Source organism: Triticum aestivum, chromosome 3D (assembly GCF_018294505.1).
Source record: "Triticum aestivum cultivar Chinese Spring chromosome 3D, IWGSC CS RefSeq v2.1, whole genome shotgun sequence".
Taxonomy (NCBI): Eukaryota; Viridiplantae; Streptophyta; class Magnoliopsida; order Poales; family Poaceae; genus Triticum; species Triticum aestivum.
In genome coordinates this window covers 363,230,324-363,246,766 of record NC_057802.1, presented here as the reverse complement: position 1 = coordinate 363,246,766, position 16,443 = coordinate 363,230,324, and positions in this window count along the sequence as shown.

Genomic DNA, 16,443 nt, shown 5'->3' with positions numbered 1-16,443 from the left:
TGGCGATCTGAGGGGTGAGTCCGCTGGATATGGACTTCAGCAAGGAGTTCCCCTTTGAGTTCGCCATTCAGTCCTATGGCTGCACCAAGTTGAATGTGATGTACATCAACGATCCAGACTCGGTGAAGCTCTGCCTCGCTGAGTTCAAGCAGTACCTACAGGACGAGAAAGCACAAGGTTGCAGGACTAGACCTTGTGCCCATCCATTCGTCTCCTGACAAGGACTAGCGGATCGCCGTCGTCCAGGTATGTGTGCGAGACGAGGTTCTCATCTACCACTTCTGTAGGGCCATCAGAGGTTCTGGAGCATTCGCCCGTTTCATCGGCACCACCGACTGCACCTTCGCTACGGTGGAGAGAAGGAAGAACGCGACGATTCGGCCATCTGGTGCAACAAGCTTGTCGACATCCAGAAGCAATACAAGATCATCAGCAACGGGCAGGAGAAGGACTCTGTGGCTAACCTCGTCGAGACCATCATCGACCCCTAATACGCCAACATGAAAGAAGACAACGATACCAAGGACCTGAACACATGGGAGGTACCTCTGAATCTAGCCTACATAACCTATGCGGCCAAGGAGGTATACGCATGCTATGACATGTACAGGTAGATCTTGGACATGAGGGCGTGTCTGCTTCCCGTAACCGACGAGTACACGGACAGCCGCAGCGTCATGATCAAGCGTGCCAGGAAGGTCTAGATGTTGTACTTTATCTGTTTATAAGCACATTTATCATCTGAGTGTTTCATACATTAGCCTATGTGTCCTAATTATCTGTTTTCTCCGAAATATTCCTTTTAAGAACCCATTAACCTGTTTGCTTTTTTTAGTGGCTATTTGCTTATATGTAACTAGTTTACTTGTCCGTTAAAAAAACTAGTTCACTCGGCTGCCGTGCTTTGAATCTCCTTCCTCCCAACATATTCCGCTCCTCAGGTGGACCCAGCAGGTCTCGTGCACAGACATATGGGACCAACCACCTATCCATTTGTGTTTCTTTATTTTGTTCAATCTTTCATCCTCTTCCTGTACAGCGGCTGGCCATCATAGCCTTATGGCGTTGGCCAGGCCATCCCTTTACTACCACACATTGTCCGGCGGCGGCAGCTCCACCGGCCCACCCTGCACCCGAACAAGTCAACCCTCGTACTCCCCTCCGCCTACGTCTTCCCCCACTCCGGTTCGTTCGGTCCGAGGTCTCGACGTCGTCCTCCGCCTTGGTGCTCTAGCCACGGCGCTGCCGTCTGTTGTTCCCAACATGGTCAGCAAAACAAGAGGAATCGGGAGATAACTGTTCGTTGAGAGGCTGACAGTCCTGGGCCCACCAGGTCCATGGCCTAGGTTTTGTTGTTTAACATGGGCAGCCCACGACATGTTTCAACATTTTTTGGATCCAGCAGGTATCAAGCAGCCTCTGGGCCTCCCAACCTAGCTTGTCTATAACATTAGCAGCCCAAGTTATGTTTGTTTTTTCAAGACGACGCACATCTCAGTTCTATTTTTCTATAAGAATGCAAAACTGGACCTGTTTTCTATAAGAATGCAAAACTGAACCTATATTTATATCTTATTTTATTACATATATATTATAAACAACATACGTTTCCGTTAAACCTGTCGTTCGTCCAACCATTTTATAGACCTTCCCACTTCCTTTATTTTTCGTTTTCATTAATCCTATATCTGAATTTTCTCCCACTTTCTTTTTCGATGTAAACTGAGTTTTCTCCCAGTACTTTTCCCTAGAACCAACTCAACTGTCCCACGGCTAGCCTAAAAAATAATAATACCCCACGTACTATTAACTCATCAAATTAAAATGATATTTTGTTTCGTAAGTTGAAAGTTCTTACAAAATAATAATAATAATTGTTTATATATAACTTGGCAAGTTAACTCCTAGTGATTGCGTACATAAGCTTGCAAAGATTTTACTGACGAATGCAGCAATAGACATGCAATCATGTGTTTATGTTTTTATAACATTTCTCCGTCTAGCCCAACAAGATATTTTCACCCAACCCAGCAAGTCCGCGGATTTCGAGAAAAATGCAAATGGGCTTTAAACTCTACCATATATATAAACGGGCTGCATAGATGCTACATCATTGTTTCACCTAGCCCACCAAATGGACTAAAAAACAAATGGACTGGCTGACATGTGGGCCAGTAGGTCGAAGCCTAAGAAGGCGTTGGATTTACATCCAACGGCCGGCATTCTTCTTCAATCTCTCGTCTTCTTCCCCAGCGCTGCCGGGACCGCCTGCTCCAGCCTCCGGCGTCGAGCGGCATTGTTTTGCGCTCCTCAGCGAAACGCTACCCCGCCGACAGCTAGATGATCCCTCCACAACGCACCTCCTGTTATTCTCTGCCGAGTATAGGCCCACCCCGCACCCGAACTACTCAAGTTTCCCACTCCTCTCCGTCTGCGACTCCACTGCCGCGTCTTCCCCATCTCCGGGTCGTTCCAGTCTGGGGCCTCGCCGTCGTCCACCGCCTCGGTGCGCTCGGCGCGGCGTGGTCAACATACGAGAGTCATCGGAAGAGGACTGTACGTGGAGAGCCTGACGGCTGGGACCCACGAGGTCCATGGTCGCACGCAAGGAATGTTCCTCCTTATTACGCACTGTATGTGGACTGTACGTGGGAAGGGCTTCTGTATTTCGCGAAAAAAATGTTTCGCCCGCTGACAGGTCGGACCCACCAGCTATATCTTCGCATGTAAGGAAGTGCCTCCTTATTACGCACAAAAAAATGAATACCCCCTGCTAGCTGGGACCCACCATAGTGGGTGGCTGACTTGTGGGCCTACTAAGTTGACGGGGACGGAGGGCTTTGTCAACTTAGTCAAGATGAATGATTCTAGCTCCAGTGACCGTACGATGTCCATCCAACGGCCATAGTGCTTCTTCAACCTCTGGTCTTCTTGCTCCAGCCGCCCAAAGCAGCGCCGGTCATGCCGCCTGCTCCTGCCTCCCGTGGCCGGATGTGCTGCCGCGGAGGCCTCATCGCCCTGATACAACTCCCACCGCTGGCCAGGCCATCCCTCCACCCACCCACACCCCCTGTTATTCTGCGGCGACGGCAGCCTCACACCGCAGCCGAACTAGTGAACCCTCGTACTCCTCTCCACGTGGGCATCCACTGCCGCGTCTTCCCCGGCTCTGCGTTGTCCCTTCCTAGGCCTCACCGTCGTCCACCGCCTTGGTGCTCTCGGCGCGGTGTGGTCAATGTGGTCAACGACCGACTTCCATCGGAAGAGTACTGTACGTGGAGAGGCTGACAGCTGGGTCCATGGCCACAGCCCAGTTTTTTTTGTGATTTGCCAAGTAAGTCGCTTTGTCAGGCCTGTTGGGCTAGAAATCTTTCAAGCCGAGGAGAGCTTCATTCGGCTGGCCGAGAAGATAGCCTATCAGTAATGAGAAATGGGTTGTACATTTTAAAACACATCAAACCGGTAATTAGTTTCAAATTTCTTTTTTTCATTTCGAGATTTTAAATTGCATTGATTTTTATGCGTGGACAATTTGTTGGATTTTATATTGATATACATTTATTTTTTAAATCAGTTTGAATGTGACTCGAAATTTCGGGATTAAAAACAGTTCGTACCGCACCGAAATATGCAAAACTTCGTACAATTTCTTAACCGTGGCCACAATATGGGCTGTAATGCTAACAAAAAGAATATGGGCTCCAAAAAAACCTTCAGAATTAGCAAATGGGCTGTAAATTATTAGAAATAATAGCAGATGAGTTGGATGCTGTTTTCACAGATTTGATGCTTTCCTAAAAAAGGTTGACGCACAAGCAGTGACTGTTGGATGTCCATCCAACGGCCGTCGTGCTTCTTCAATCTCTGCTCTTCCTGCTCCAGCCGCTCAAACAAGCACCGGCGGGACTGCCTTCTCCCTCCTCCCCGCGGCTGGCTGTGCTGCCGCGCAGGCCTCACCGCCCCACCATACTCCCATCGCTGGCCTAGCCATCCCTCTACTCACCCACACCTGTTGTTATTCTCCGGTGACGACAGACGAACCAGTAAACCCTTGTACAGTCGTACTCCCCTCCGCGTGGGAAACAACTGCCGAGTTTTCCCTGGCTCCGTGTCATTCCCTTCCTAGGCCTCGCTGTCGTCCACTGCCCTGGTGCTCTCGGTGCGGCCTGGTCAACATGGTCAACGACCGACATGCATCTGAAGTGGACTGTACGTGGAGAGGCTGACAGCTGGGTCCACGGCCGCACGCAAGGAAATGCCTCCTTATTACGTGCAAATTAATGATTCCTCCACCTGACATCTGGGACCCACCGAAAGGGCCTCTGTATTTCGCGTAAAAAACGTTACCGCCGCTGACAGCTCGGACCCACCAGCTATATCTTCGCATGCAAGGAAGTGCCTCCTTATTACGCACAAAAAAATGAATAATCCCCCTGTTAGCTGGGACCCAGTATAGTGGCAGGCTGACTTGTGGGCCTACTAAGTTGACGGGGACGGAGGGCTTTGTCAACTTAGTCAATATGCACGATTCTAGCTCCAGTAACCATACGATGTCCATCCAACGGCCGTAGTGCTTCTTCAACCTCAGGTCTTCTTGCTCCAGCCGCCCAAACCAGCGCCGGTCGTGCCTCGTGCTCCTGCCTCCCGTGGCCGGCTGTGCTGTCGGGGAGGCCTCACCGCCCCCTAATACTCCCGCCGCTGGCCAGGCAATCCCTCCACTCACCCACACCCCCTGTTATTCTGCGGCGACGGCAGCCTCACACCGCAGCCGAACCAGTGAACCCTCGTACTCCTCTCTGCGCGGGATTCCACTGCCGCGTCTTCCCCGGTTCTGCGTCGTCCCCTTCCTAGGCCTCGCCATCGTCCATCGCCCTGGTGCTCTCGGCGCGGCGTGGTCAACGTGGTCAAGGAACGGCTTCCATCGGACTTGGACTGTACGTGGAGAGGCTGGCAGCTGGGTCCACGGCCGCAGCAAGGAAGTGCCTCTTTATTACGTGCAAAATAATTATTCCTCCACCTGACAGCGGGGACCCACCGGACGGGCCACCGTATTTCATGAAAAAAACGTTTCCCCCTGACTGCTGGGACCCACCAGCTACATCTTCGCACGCAAGGAAGTGCGTCCGGGCAGAAAAAAATGATTCGCCCCCCTGACTGTTCGGACCCACCAGCTACATCTTCGCATGCAAGGAAGTGCCTGACAGTCGGGACCCACCTGGTCGAAGCATACGTAGCGTTGTCATTCTGGTCGCAAACATGTACGTACATACTTGTCAATGTAGAGGCGCGCACGTGTCGTAGTAGAGGCGCGCACGTAGCATGTACACCTACGTACAGCGGCCAGTGTGCAAGAAAGAAAATACGGCCACGTACATACATATGGGCAGGGTCTCGAACGCCTACTCGCGCATACGTACGGCCAGGGCTCGTGTACATGGCTGGGTCAGAACGGAGAAACAGCGCCGTCGTGTTCATGGGGAGCCAACCGGCTCGGTCGGAACGGAATGCTTCGTCGTGTTCATCGGGATGGCTTGGACGGAACAGTCGATGGAAACGAGGCCTGGCGTACCGCAGAACGGAGGAAACGGCCTTGTGTTCGACCAGCCACATTCGAAACGGGATCCCGTTCATCGGGAGGGCTCTGGCATACCGCAAAACGTTGGAAACGGACCTCCTACGGTCGAAACAGGGGTCCTGTTGATCGGGAGGGGTGTGGCGTACCGCAAAACGGAGGAAACGGACTTGTGTTGGAGCGCTACGGTCAAAACGGGGGTCCTGTTCATCGGGAGGGGTGTGGCGTATCGCAAAACGGGACTCCACAGGATACTGTTCATCTCCACCGTCGACCCCCTCCAGCCTCCACGGGCTACTGTTCATCCACTGTCGACCTCCTCCAGCCTCCACCTGCGACTGTTCATCCATCCTCCACCGTGCGCTACTCCATCGGCTACTGTTTAACCAGCCCTCTCCACGGGCTCCTGTTCAACCACCCCTCCACGGGCTACTGTTCATCCACGCCTCCGCCGTCTACTATTCATCCAGCCCTCCACGGAGTGGTCCTGTTCATCCAGCCCTCCACGGGGTCCTGTTCATCCAGCCCCAACCGGCTCGATCGATCGGGGTCCTGTTCATCCAGAGGCAACACCACGGGGTCCTGTTCATCCACCCCCACCGGGAACTGTTCATCCAAACCCCCCAGCAACGCTCACTGTTCATCGAGAGGCAGCATCGATCGGCTTCAGTTAGCAGCAGTAGCGAAGGAATCGCTCGATCGGGTTCAGTTAACAGCCATCGATCGACCGCTCGAGTTCAGTAACGCGTAGCCTGCAGTGCAATCGCTCGGGTTCAGTTAGAGCCCAATGCCTCGCTCGGGTTCAGTTAGAGCCCAACGCCTCGCACCCACGCGCGTGCTTGTACGAGAGAAACGCGCATCGCTCGGCCCCGACCACCCACCGTAACCGGGAACACCCCGATATTTTCTTCGCCCTTGCTTCTACCACGGTTTTTTCCGTCATGGAAGGCCCAAAGAATGTCATGCAGCTGTGTCTCCAGCCCGCCCAGGACGAGAAGCCCATTTTTTGTCATGATTTCTTGTTATAGAAGTAGGAGCCCACCACATCTATGATGATACCGGGTTTTGTCACAATTATCGTCAGAGAATTGTCATAAGTATGACAGAAAAAAATTTCGTTCGGCCCAAAATGTCACGGATGTGTCTTTTTTTTGTAGTGTTGGTCAGGGTCTATTCCCGGGTCCTGACCTCCGAAAGCGGCCCCTCAAGACCCCCCAGCTTCAGCTTCAGGTCTTTGATGGAGTCTTTGGCCTTGGAGAGCTGCTCAACCTTGCCGAGGACCGCGGCCTGCACCTCAACCAGAGCATCGTTGAGCGTGTCCTTCTCCTTCGCCAGCTTCAGGGCCTGTTCCTTCAGCGCGTCCCGCTCCACCTCCAGCTCTTTCACCTTGCCGGCCTGCCTCTACTCCAGCTCCTGGGTCCGCTGCACGACAAGCTTATCCACCTCCTCATCCTTTCCGCGGAGTGTTGCGGCGAGCTTCTCCTCACGAGCGGCAAGGTCCTCCTCCTCGCAATTTAGATCGGCCTGGTGCTGGTGCCGAGCGGCCTCGTCTTTGGCGCCTGGTCCTTTGCCAGCTCCTGGGCCTTCTTGATGTCGTCCTGCTTCATGACAAGCTCCAGCTTGCACTCGGCCCGCAGATTCTGGGCCACCTTCAGCTCCTCGTGGGCCAGGCAAAACCAGGTCTGCGCCTCGGCGATGCGCCCTACGAGCTCCGCCTCCGCCTTGTCCACCGCCGCCATCCTAGACTTTGCCTTGTCCAGACGGGCACGATGGAACGCCTGGAGCTTCTGGAAGTTGGCGCTCATGCCCCGAAGGAGCTGCTCCTCCTGGGAACCGCTGCTGCCAGCGCTCTGCTCGTCGACAACCTCAAGCCCGGCGGCGGCGAGCACCTCGTCATCAAACACCTCCCCCTGGGTGGGCGCCCTCGTGCCCGCCACCCCTGGGAGGTGGACGAACAAGTCGTCACTCACCTTCAGGTACTTGCCCGAGCCAGAGGCAGCGGAGGAGGAAGGTTGGTCGTCAACCGCCCCCTCCTCGGCAGCGGCCTTGCCGGCGTCCCCGGCAGGCCCCTTGCCGGCCTCCTCGGGAGCGGCCTTGCCGGTCTCCTCAGTGGACCCCTTGGAGGCCTCTTCAGCGGCAGTCTTGGCGGCCTCCTCGGCGGCGATCTTGTCGGCCTCAGCCGCGGCATCCTTGGCGACCTCCTCGATGACGGTGTCAACATCCTCCCGGTCCGCCGGGGACTGATCTGGATACCAAGGAAGGGAGTGAGGTGAAGCCGAGACTACGATTCAAAAAGAAGAAGCAAGAACAGGGACAGAAGGTAAATAACTCACCCGTGCCATGCTGGGAAGAAGTGGCCCCCTCCCCACCAACATTCGGTGCCGGGACGAACCCGCCGGCGCCCGGGTTCTCCTCCTCCTCCTCCGTGCGCATGGGCTCGGTGCTAGGCGCCCTTGCCGGGGACGCCCCTCGGGGCGGTGTGGTTGATGGGGGCGGCATGTTGGGGGTGGCCCTCAGTGGCTCCTCCTGCTGCCGTCCTCCTCCTGCAACCACGGCAAGGTGAGCACCAAGAGATCGTACCCCGACACACGTTGATAGGAAGCGAGTGATGAACGCAAGCTGGGGGCTGCGCTGGGGGCTGCTATCTGGGCTGCTCTACACCACCAGCGGCGTACTCGAGGTGCCCGCCGGGGGCTGGCCGCCCGTCGAGGCCTTGGCTCTCTTCGCCACCCTCTGGGCCAGCGTCTCCCCATCCCTGCAAAGATGAAGACAAGTCAAGAAAAGCGGCACGGTCTGAGGGGACGGAGATGACAAAAGACAAGATACTTACTCATCCTCCGCCTCCTCTTCCGCTGCCTTCCTCTTCCTCCTCGGGCTCAGAGACCCAAGGTCGAAGACGACCTCCGTGTCGACATCCGCGGGAAGAGGGGAAGCGGGTGGAGTTCGAGGACGCTTGGACGAAGAAGAGGCAGTCGATTTGCTCTTCGCCACTGCGGCCTTCACCACCTTCTTTGCTGCCGCGGCCCTCGTCAGGCGCATGGACTCCCCCTGGATCTCCTGCCGCTGCTCGGTCCTGCCGAGCCGGACCGGCTCGCCAGAGGTGGCCCGCCGTAGGACACGCCTTTTCTCCAAGGCCGGAGGATCGTCAGCTTCGGCCTCCTCCTCGGTCGACTCGTCGACCACGTCTTCAATGAGAGGGACCCTGGTGTCGGCGCTGCTGGCCTCCCCAGCAGACTTCGCCCACCCGACAAGCTCCTTCTCTTCTGCGGAAGCCTCGGCCTCGTCCTCCACGTGGCCGGCGCTGCCAGCCTCCTTGGCGACCTCTGCCTCCGCCGCCCTGGTGGTGATGTAGTCCAGCTCCGCTTGGGTGGTGTCCTGGATGAGCAATGGCTCGGCATGGACGTACTTCTCCGACAGCTTGTCGAAGAACTCCTGCACCTGCTCCGCCTCCGGCTCGGCCCAACTTGGGTCAAGGCCGTGCGCGTTGAAGTCCGGCATCATGGCGATGATGTCGGCCTGGCGAGAGTTGTTGCTTAGTGGGACCACTCACTACTAGAAAAAGGCTTACTAGTGGTGCACCAGTTTTGCCTACTAATGGCGCACTACTGGTGCGCCACTAGCACCACGCCACTAGAATATTTTAGTAATGGCGCACCACAGGTGCGCCATTAGTATCTGGTATACTAATGGCGCACCACGGGTGCGCCATTAGTATCCCAAAGGTGCGCCATTAGTAACTGGTATACTAATGGCGCACCAGATGGAAGTGCGCCATTAGTAACATTTTTTTAAAAAAAAATCGTTTTTTCTTAATCTCAGGTCACTATTTCACATATGAGATATCCAACACATATATATACAACAAGCATCCATATAACAATCATATCCAACACACAAGTTTCATCATATATACATACATAGCCAACACATAGTTCCATCGTTACATATTACAAAAGTTTCACATTGTTCATCCAACACCGTTATCCATCCAACACCATATTACAAAAGTTTCACATAGTTCAGTTCTCATTGTTCTTCTCCTTCTCCTTCCTCAGCCTGATGCGCCAAGAGCGGCGAGGCGGTGGAGGCAGCTGTGGGATGTAGTCTTCTACCACAATTGGCGTGGTCATGTCGCCCAGCTGTGGGATCGCCGGCGCCACCACCGGTGCGTGGTCATTGTCAGGCACCACCACCATCGCGAGGCCACCTTCAGGCAGGACGGGCACGACCATCGCTAGGTCATCCTCAGCCACCACCATCTCTTGCCCATGGTCAGCCACCACCATCTCTTGCCCATGGTCAGCCACCACCATCTCTTGCCCTTGGTCAGCCACCACCAGCGCTAGGTCATCCTCAGCCTGATGCCCATCGTCATCCTGCAGCTCCTCATCCCCACTCTGCTCCTCTTCTCCCCCACTCCAGTCCGGATCATCCTTCTTGCTGTCTTTGCTGCTGCCAGAATCGCTGCTGCTTTCGCTAAAGCCAGAATCGCTGCTGCTTTGGCTGTAGCCAGTGTCGCTGCTGCTGCTCCCATTGCCTGTCCAAATGCAACAATGGCCGTTAACAATCGATGTGAGACAAAGCCAAATGTAGAGGAATAAGAAGAGGCAGAACGCACTGGCATCTTCGTCGTCAGCGTAGCGCATGCGACACATAGTCGTGTTGAAAACCTTCACGATGAGCATTGTGGCGTCATCGTCGTACCTGAAGAGAAGAAAGTACCCGGTCCGCAGGTCGTAGGCACTGTAGAACTTGTCCCAGCCACGGCACAGGTACATGTGGCCCTCCTCGATCACCAACTCCACGTCCCACAGCCTGCGAACCCCGCCGCCGGCCTGTCGGAGCTTCACATTATGTGGCGGATCTTCACCCAGCATGTTCATAAAAGTGTCAGGCAGCCTCTGCAATTTGGGACAAGGAGTGATGTAGCAAACAACAGAGTTATCATAATGAGATGGGTGAAGGGGAGATCTCTCGTTTTATATACCTGCCTCGTGGCTGATACTGAAGTCCCAAGTATGACACTGAAGAACTCGAAAGCATCCAACTCGTACTCCGGTGAGGCAGAGCGGCGGTGGCTGCTTCCCCCCATCTCTGATAAGCAGCAGAAGAGACCAATTAGTACCCTTACAACATCACATTGCAAAAAAGCACACTGCATTCAAGTGAATGTATCTTTTATTGCAAAGCCACAACTTAGCAATAGATTCAAAGTTAACGATTGGCACCTAGAAAAGCATTTCAACATCTTCACAGATTTTACTAGCTACAATACATTCAAAAAATAAATGATATATAGTTTTTATCTCTTTGCAATGAACACACTCTAGGGGTTTTGCCATCCCCCTTTTCCTTAGATTGTCACAAGTCATGATTTTGTTCTGGGAGAACATCCAAATGAAACCTTATACCCTAGGGGGCAATTTAATACTCCATACTACAGGAAGATACAAAGGTTGCATCCATTGAGCTCCAGCTGCAGCTGCAGCTGAGGTATCCATGAGCCATCATGCCAGCCAGCCAGGAAATAAACTTTACTTTCCAAAGGAAAAAAATACAATGCATATATAGATAGATGAGCATGTTCAGTTTACAAGAATGAATATAAACAAGCAAAGAATGCATGCATGCATATCAAGAGTTGGCATCTACAGGTTCTCCAAAATGAGTAGAAAGGGAGCATGCTGACATCTATACAAGCCAATAATGATTTACTACTCAATGGAACAGGGTAAGATAAACACCAGTCAATAAATTTACTACATCAAAAGGAGTAAAACTCAACAATGCAGCACTATCTCTGAACCTAACCTTTGTTTAGTATGGGTATGACAAATCAATGAGTTGGTCATCACAATGTCAAATGCCATTGGAAGACAAGAAATCAGGTCATCACATAACAACAATTGGATGGCCTCGTGAACAACCAAGACATCCTTGAATGGCTGCCAAGTTACTACTAGCAGGCTCAAAAGTCAAGTAAACTGAAGATTGACCTTCTGAAGGTCTAAGTATGGCTGTGCTGTCAGGTTACTACTAGCAGCAACATGGAAGTAGACTTGATGATACCTGTATCACTGTCTTGGAGCCAACAAACGCCTCAATTTTTCTCCAACCGCGATCGAACCTGTTACGCAGAAACACAAACAGAGAGATACATGTAACTAACGAGGACAGACAGACAAGGTAACAAGAACTCCACAGCTCAATTAAGCCTATACATGTAACTAACGAGGACCATGTCATTATCATGGCAGTCCACTATATATTTTTATGACAAAATACATCATTATCAGGGCACATTATGGCCATTTTCTTACATGATGCCAAGCTAATGACTGACATCTGTTCTTGGCAAATGATGAGTCTCTGGTGCCCCTTGCAAATTGTTGATGCCACATTGTACTTGTACCCCATATGTTTAACCCCAAACACAAAAACATCACCACAAGGACTGAGATAAAAACTAATACTATCATGTACTTGAAGAAACCCTGTTCTTTTCTCTTTCCGTTTTGAACCTGACACACACTGCATCATCACATATTTTCCTAGAAATTCAGTACAACATGTTGGGGGTGAGGGGCATCACCTCGAATCACCTAGAGGACGCCGGCGGGGAGAGAAACCTAGGGGGAAGGAGGGGAGGAGAGAGGAGGAATCACCTAGAGGACGCCGGCGTCGAGGAGGCTGCGGGCGGCGATCCGGAGGAAGGGGCCCGTGATGTCGTCGGCGTCCTTGGCCGCCTTCTTGACCTTCCGAGCAGAAGAAGGCACGGGTGGTGAGAGGAGGAGGAGGAGAAGCTAGGGGGATGGGGGAAGGGAGGGAGGGGACGTACGTGCTGGGGCGGGGCGGCGAAGGAGCGGCGGGCGCGGGGGCGGCGGCGCGAGGGAGCTGCAGTGGTGGGGGGCGGCGGGGGTGGAGTCCGGCGGGGGTCGGGGCGGCGGCGTCGAGGCAGCGCAAGACCACAGCGGCGGACGACGTGCAGGCGCGGCGGACGGAGGGGGCGGAGCAAGGGGGCGGCGGCGTACGGTTGGGGTCGAGTGGGGGATCTGGCGAGGGAGGGAGGGAGGCCACAGTGCGAGGGGAACAAGTACGTCGATTCTAATGGCGCACCTCCCCCTGGTGCGCCATAAGTACGTCGATTCTAATGGCGCACCTCCCCCTGGTGCGCCATTAGAATTTTGTTTTACTTACTAGCCCGACTGGTCAGGTTATATTCCACCTAACCCTATCTCCATCAGAACACGCCCACTAGCCCGACTGGTCAGCACGCAGCACACACACTAGGAGGTCCTGGGTTCGATTCCCAGGCTCCCCAATTTTTGTTTTTATGCATTTAAAATGTTGTTTGATATTTATTTGTGTTTAAATATGTTCAAACTTGTTTAAATCATAACAGTAATATTTTTTTATAAAAACAGTAATGATTTTTTAAAAAATATCATCAAATTTGTTATTTGAAAATATAATCAAATTTGCTTTTTTTTGCAAATTTAGTTGCATTCATTTGTGACGGTGGAGCGGGCCGGGGGGCGGGGGAGGGTGCGGGGGGTCGTCGGCGACGGCCGGTGGAGCGGGGGAGGGTGCGGTGGGTCGTCGGCGACGGTGGAGTGGGGGAGGGTGCGGGCCGGGGGTCGGCGGCGGCGGCCGGTGGAGCGGGGGAGGGAAATATTCTTTCTCTCCGAAACCACCTGCCCCGCGAGATATCCGAAACCGAGATAGTCGTGCACCGTCGTGAGCAGTGCGGCTCTCATAGGGAAATATTCTTTCTCTGCGGCGTCCCACGTATCAACCAACTGCCCCAGGTGCGCCATTAGTAGTTTTGCAAAAAAGTAAAAAATAAAAAAATATTGTAGTGGCGCACTATGTTCCTGGTGCGCCATTACTAGTTACAACTAGTAATGGCGCACTATGTCCTGGTGCGCCATTAGTATGTCTGGCAAAATAAAAAAAATTGTTACTAATGGCGCACCGTGTGTCTGGTGCGCCATTAGTGTATTTCACACTAATGGCGCACCAGCACATGGTGCGCCACTGCTACATAGCAATGGCGCACCACATATCTGGTGCGCCATTAGTGGCCATTCCATCTATAGCCCTTTTCCTAGTAGTGACTCCCGCCGGCAGCCCAAACAAGGCCCCCTTGACGACCTTGCCGGCCTTCGCGCCCTTGTCGGACCTCTCGGCCCTGCCGTCGCGGTACACGTTGAGCTGAAAAAGCCTCTGGAAAAGGTGGGCGTGCCCCATCACCGTGAAGTTGTGGTTCAAGCCAGGGCGAAGCCTTATGATGTCAGCCGCGTTCCTGATGAGCCAGGCTGGCCTCCCCTTGTTATGCAGTGGAGTGATTCGGCGGCGGATGAAATCCGCCCCAATAATCTCAAGGGTGAGCTCGGCCACAGTTAGACGATGGATCCTGGTGGTGGTGATTGTGAGCTTCTCATCCTTGGCGTCGACCTCACCCCAATCATCTCTACGAACCGGCGGCGCCTGGCGGACCCGGCAAAATTCCTGTGGGTCCTCCTCCTCGATCCAGCACCACCGGCCCCGCCACTCCTCCCACCTCTCCTTCTGGGCGCCCTCCGGATATGTCCCCTTTTCCTGGCTCCATGGAATCCAGGCGACACAACCGGAAATGGCGCCCCCCTTTTGGATCCGAGGATAAAAGTAGTGATGGAAGAGCGCCGTGCTGGGATGTACTCCGGCGAAGCCCTCATAGAGATGGGTGAAAAAGGCCATGCACGCCACGACATTTGGAGTGAAATCCAGAAGGTGAAAGCCATAGGTGTGCATGATGCCGTTGAAGAAATCGGAGAAAGGGGGCAGAGCCCGCAGGAAAAGTAATCAACGAAGAAGGGGTACCGGGTCGGGCCGGCCTCGGCGAAACCGGCGGGGATGATGCGCGTGGCAGGATGCCCCTTCGTCTTGCACCCCCATAGACACTTGAAGTAGTGCCGGAGGTGGACCGCGTCGACCGTCGAAGGAAAGTAGGCGAGCTGCGTCCGCCGCACCGCCAACTCGCTCTCCGGCACCTCCTTCCCCCCGGCGTCCTTGGCCGTTCCCTTGCCTTTGCTGGTTTTGGGTGCCATGGCGGCTGAGGGAGACGAGGGATGAGAGACAGCAAAGGCGCGGCGGTGGCGGCGAGCGAAAGCGAGAGCTCGAGAAGGAAGAAGGGAAGGATGGCGGTTCCGAGATTGGAGAAGGCACAGAGGGTAAATGGGCGTCGCGACTGCGGTTTCTCCTTTTTATGAGGAAGGCACGGGCCGCTTCGATACCATTTACTATGATGTGACGCATGAAGGCAGGAACCGCCCCACGCGTGCCCCCATGTCACGCACGACCCTCCACGTCGCGCATTCAATGCGGGTTGTGGGGAAGCGCAATAAGCAAAGGAATTACTGCGGTGAAACTCTGCCCCGCCTGCCCGCGCACCGTTCTGGGCCTGGCCCAACAACGCATTGCGCTTATGTGTGGCCCAGTCCCGGTCCTGTCGTTGTACAAAAGTAGGGGCCCTTTTTGTACCCCTCTACTTGTGCACGGGCAGTCAGAGCCGCGCCCGCGGCCACACTAAGTAGGACAGAGGAAGGCACGAGACGGGCAAAGCAACGCCTAGACCAGAGACACAAAGAGCAAGAGGGCGAGGTGGACCCCCCCCCCCGGAACGACCCTTGTCGGGGTGGCCTCCGTAGCACCGGCAAGAGCCTTGCCGGACCAACTCGCCCAACGCCAGCAGAGCGCGCCACCCTTGAGCCCAAGGGTTCCAACACCATCAACCACATTGGAACCAAGGCTCGGGAGGCACCTCCGTGGTGGCATGCAGATCTTTGTCAAGATCATAAACAAACAAGATCAGATGAGGACCAGAAGACGACGATCCTCGGCGAGATCCATGCCGACTAGATCCACGAAACCCCCGGCAAGATCCTTGCCGGGGACAACCGCGACGCCACGACAAGACCACTTGCCGGGGCCCCGGCAAGACCCTTGCCGAGGACACCCGCGGGGCCGCAGCCAGGCCCGCGTCTGCCAAGACTCCACCGCCATTCCCATATAGCTGCCAGCCCAACCAGCTGGGCAGGCACCAGTGGCGACGTGCGGCTTCCAGGCCAACTCAGCAAGCACCTATGTGGTGGCATACAGATCTTTGTGAAGACCCTGCCACCACGCCATCTCAGCAGCCAGCCAGCCTATGTGGCGCTGCATGCCTCATTGGCCTGGACGCTTGTCGGAGCAAGACAGAGCGGCGACGGACGGGACGGGCCTCGTTGCCGTCCCCAATAAATCAACGGGACACCTAAGAAGCGCATTTAATGCGCCTTGTCCCGTAATGACAGGCGATAAGCTTGTACATTGTATACCTTTCCACCTTCTGTGTGCCACTATGGCGACCCCTTTTGACTATAAAAGGAGGCCCGAGGCGTACAGGAGGGGGATTCGGATCTTTTGGACTACGCACGCATCGTAGCTAGTTCGAGAGCTCAAGAACACTCATATATACACCAAAGCAGGACTAGGGTTTTACGCATCTTCGCGGCCCGAACCTGGGTAAACGACCTGTGTGCTGGCTCCTAGACCCGCTCTTTACACAACCCCGCGCCCGCCAACCGTAGAAGGGATCCCAGTGATTCCATAGGTGTCATTTCCACCGACACAAGCATTCTTAACAACTTGGAAATATAGAAATTGTATTTGTTTCTCATGTATTTAGTACAGCCAAATTTTATTTATTTCTCACGTGGTATACAGTAACAGAATGTGCCCACAACAATTGAGCATCTCATTGCAGAATTGAACCAAACAGTTAACTAAACACCACAACAAATGAACCAAATGTTAACTGAGCACCACATTGCAAAATATAACATACTCCT